Genomic DNA, 4,946 nt, shown 5'->3' with positions numbered 1-4,946 from the left:
AATGCACATGAGTTTTCCCAATTTCCACCTTCCTTATCTCCAACTTTCATTCCTTCATTATTCGAATCACTTTCCCCTATCGCGCTGAAACCATACCCGACATCACAAACATGGCCTTGCCATATCCCCTCACCACAAGAACAAGAATAGAGAGACCCATGAAACACAAATAATCGCTGGAAAAAGTAGCATATACTCAAAATAAATTCCTTTCCCCTTAACAACAGATACTACTCTTGCACACCTCCTTTAATCTCACCATAGTCTTTTACTTGCATCAAACAAACAAGCTGAGATCAAGTCACAAACCTCGTGCCAATTTGTTCAAAGTTTGTTCTCTTGAGCAAACCACCACCATTCCTCTTTTTGGAGTACCCATCAATCATTTCCCCCAATCCTCAACTTCTCTTTTAACCATTGATAGCCATTGTGGTGCGTTTCCCTACAACTATCACACCAATTGCACTCCATTATTTTCTCCATCATTTTTTGTTCTACCTAAACCTGCAAAGAGGAATGTAAGTCAAAAATCCTCACACCTTTGATCGCAAACCCCAACATTCCTCTACATTTTTTTGTCACAAAACCATCAACGTACCTATCAGAGCGAGATACCAACCTGATCAGAAACAAAGAATAGAGTAATAGGAGAACCCATCGTCAGTGGTGACGATGGCGGTCACTGGCAGTGTCTCTGATACCGGTAGCAGCTGATCTCGTTAGTAGCTGTGAGAATGTGTCATAGGAAGTGAAGAGGAATGAGAAAGGAGTACTTGGCAGTGTGGTCGGCGATGACTATGGCGATGAACGGTGTCGTCGGCGACGCACTGGTCGAAGGGAAGGGCACCATGGTGGTTGGCCCGACGGTGGTAGCGGCACCCATTGCAGATTGCAGAAACTTTAGGTTTTCTGCTCACGGGGATGGGCGAACCCTTTTCATTTTTCTTTGATTTTAAAACCTAAACAAATAATTTAAGTCCATGTATTATCTGCCACTTTTTTCCAAATGACACCTCATCTTGTCACTAAGCAAGATTTTTAATGCCACCTAGAAAATTTAACGGAATGGACTTAATTGCTCTAATTTTTCAAAAACAGGGACCAAATTGATCAACTTAGAAATAGAGGGACCTACTTAAAGAAAAACAGCAAAAATAGGGACCACTGAATCTATTAAACCTTTGTATAACATATGTGTGGTTGTTTGTATACTCTACTACACATTTTGTGTATTGTTTAACCACAAGTAGAGGTTGCCCTACACATTTTATTTTATTATACTATCCATGTGCAATCTTGCTTTTACCAGATTTATTATGCTATCTATTTTATTTCCTAAATGTGACTACATATAATTGGTGCAACGGAAGAATCACTCTCCTTATCCATGTCCAAGTTCTAATCCGAGTCATACAGAGGTTTCCTTCCCATCGACCTTTAGCTTTCTAAACAAAATACCATTTCTCTAGTTCCATATACTCCCTATGATAGCTATCCACATCCCTCTAAATCATCTTTCCTTTTTCTACTTAACTCCATGAGATGAAAATATTGGAAATGCATTCTTGTTTGATTATGGTGTACATTGCTAACACCTACCCAAATATCACACATTTTCCATACTATTTCATCTATCTTATATTCAAAAAATAAGTGGTTGGTTGTTTCCTCACTCTCCCCACACATATCACATAAATCATTGTACAACTTACATTTTAGGTACGATTGTTTTATATATGGATTTTTGTCCATAAGCTGTATATAACCAAGTGTTATATACGGATTTTGGCTATATGTAATTCAACTTTTTTTTGTAGTGTTAGTTGCTAGCCTATTTAGCATAACCCTCCATGTAAAATATTGGACAGAGGCTACCGCCTTAATAGCTTATATTTGTTTAAAAAGCGTTGCTTCTTCCCAATTAGTGGAATAAGAACATTTTATGATGACCTATTATGACAGATGAAAACCATCCATCATAATAGATTAATCGGTGGCAGAATTGTAATAAACTTAATATATATTATGACGTAGTTATGAAAACCAGTCATAATATGCAATGCGGTGGCAAATTTGTGAATAATTTCAAAACGTAGTATGACAGAGTTATAAACATCAGTCATAATATAAAATGCGATGATAAACTTGTAAATAAGTTCAAAGTATATAATGACGAAGTTATGGATACATGTTATAATATACGATAGGGGTAAAAAATTTTGACAACATATTATCATTGATTTTGAAAAATCTGTCGTAATATCTATCTAATCTAATTTTCTCTTTTCCCTCCACAATTTCAGTCTCCCTATTTGTAATTGTCGAAGTCTTTTTCATGGGCAAGCCCTGATTTCTCTCTGAGTCAAGTTCTTCACTGCTCATCCCCAATCCATAAATTCTCTTTCCATCGTTCATCATTTATGGTGATGAAGCCATCAAAGAGGAGTTCTACAGTCATTGAATATAAGCCATCCATACTAAACATAGTACATGTTTGAAGGGGAGGAGGAAATCGTGTAGAGAGGCACAACAAATCGCAACCTGGTTGGAGTTTAGGGTTCGATTCAGTGCTTGCAATCTCTTAATCCTCTCTTCCGCAGACCAAGTCATCGAAGCAAAACTAACAAGAAACATGGCCGGAGGATTTTGGAAGGTTCCTCGCCGCCACTTACGCCGATTTGGATGCGCCTAACCTCCACTAGGAGAAGATGGCTCTATGTCCCGTCCCTTGCCTTGATGGAGCCGCCATTCAGATTCGCGATCTCATCTTCGTCTTTGCCGGTTACGGTACCATCGGTTATGTAACCGACTGATCTCCTTTTCGCTTTTAATATCAACTGTTGTCTTTGTTACTATTCTAATGATTGTGATAAATCTCTTTGTTTGGTTTCAGGTGCATTCTCATGTTGATGTGTACAATTTTAATGATAATACTTGGGGGAGATTCGACGTGCCGAAGGAGATGGCACATTCGCATTTGGAAATGGTGACCGATGGTAGATACATTTGTGTCATTGGACAGTATGGCCCGCAGTGTAAATGTCCCATTGCTCGTATGTTTGTGCTCGACTCTGAAACTAGGAAATAGCTTCTACGAGCACTAGTGCATAAAGGGTTTTAGACATCTGTTATTTTGGGCTTTTAACGTCTATTAAACAACCGACGTCATTACTGGTGACGTCAATGGGATGTCGAACATCCATATAACAGACGTTTATAATGACATCAGTTAGTGCCATGCCCGACGTCCCTAAACGTCGGTATAGGCCTAACCCGATGTCTAAGGGCATTATATAGATGTCGGACTAAGCATTAACTGACGTCTAAGAGCACATAAAGACTTCGAACATGTCACTAACCGACGTCTAATGTCACTATAGATGTCGGTGTATGCATTAACCGACGTCTAATACAATCGTTGTGTTTTAGTGCAGTTTTGTTCCTGTCTTTGGATAGCCTAGTAGCACACTCTGCCTTTGCTAGTTTCCCTCCAAAAAAAAGCTTGTGACTTTTGAATTTCTCATGACATTTCAACCCAAAACTGAACCTGGGATCTTGCTTAGTTCCATTTTCAACCGCAAGAGGGAAAAATTATGGTGAAAACGATAACTAGGCAACGACCCAGGGTCGTTTTCGGGTCGAAACGCCATAAGAAATCCAAAAGACGCTGCTTTTTCTAGGAGGCAGCTAGCAAAGGCAGAATGTGGTAGTACGTTACCCCAAGAAAGGAACAAAGTTGCACTAAAACATAACACAAAGAAAACAAATTTTAATTAGTTGAACCAGAAGATAATCGATGAAAGACTGAACAAAGTTTAAACAGTAACCATAAAAAACACGCACCTAGGATGCAATGCCGCAAGAGAGAAAAAGGAGAGGAGGAAGACGATGATGTTATCAGAAACAATAATGTAATGCCACAAGAGAGAAAAAGGAGAGGAGGAAGACGATGATATTATCAGAAACAATAATGCAATGTCGCAAGAGAGAAAAAAGGAGAGGAGGAAGACGATGATATCAGAAACTACAATGTCGCGAAGAGTCTGCGGTTTATTTAACATGAAATGGGGCGTCGGTTGCTTCAGACACCGACATCTATAGTCAGCTAGACGTCGGTTATCTAAATAATATGACGTCCTCTCTAACTTTTAATATGACTTTTGAATGCACATTAGACGTCGGACACACGTGGCACCGACGTCTATGGGGCAGAACGGATTGACGTTTCATTTCCTGTCAGGGAAGTAGACGATGGTTGTCTTGGGGCGCTGACGTCAATAACATTTTAGACGTCGGCGCCGATTCCACTTGACGTCGAGGTACTTGCGAGTTTGGTGAATAGCATTAATAACAGCCACATAGACGTTGCTCCCCCAGAAAACTGACGTCTATATTGCAGAATTGACTGTCTTCCCGCCTTCCAGAAAGGCCATAGACATCGGTTTTTTCTACATGACCTCTAAGCGCTTGGGAATCAGGTGAAGAGCATTAATTGCATCCAAGTAGACGTAAGCCCCCCAGAACAACCGACGTCAATAGGGGTAGAAAAGACTGTCTTCTCGCTTACCTCAGGCCATTGGACGTCGGTGTAGGGTAGAGCAGACGTCTACTATATCATAGACGTCGTTTGTGATAGAAACCGACGTCTCAGTTACCAACTTGTTTACGGTAATGCCACCGTCTATTAATATACGTTGGGCTACCCTCGAACCGACGTCTTATGGATGACGTTAAACAACGTTTTTGTACTAGTGGAGTTGTGACTTTTGATGATGTAACTATTTGCTTTATATCATATATGTTCTGGACTCACCTCATATGAATAAGTTTTTTTTACTACATTCAACTTCCAAATTTTGACATAGTTGCAGATGCTGAAGCTACTTTTAAGGTGTTTTTTTTTTTCGATTTTGGTATCATGCCCCTTCTTTAGGGAAAGTTGAGAG

At 39.7% G+C, this 4,946-nt stretch overlaps 1 pseudogene; it reads left to right on the top strand.

The window, feature by feature from the left end:
• Positions 1-797: 797 nt before the first annotated feature.
• LOC106752823 lies at positions 798-3,088 on the top strand (annotated as a pseudogene).
• Positions 3,089-4,946: the final 1,858 nt, after the last annotated feature.

This window comes from Vigna radiata, unplaced genomic scaffold (genome assembly GCF_000741045.1).
Source record: "Vigna radiata var. radiata cultivar VC1973A unplaced genomic scaffold, Vradiata_ver6 scaffold_48, whole genome shotgun sequence".
Lineage (NCBI taxonomy): Eukaryota > Viridiplantae > Streptophyta > Magnoliopsida > Fabales > Fabaceae > Vigna > Vigna radiata.
The sequence above is the reverse complement of the archived record's forward strand: the minus strand, read 5'-3'. Positions and strand labels throughout refer to the sequence as shown.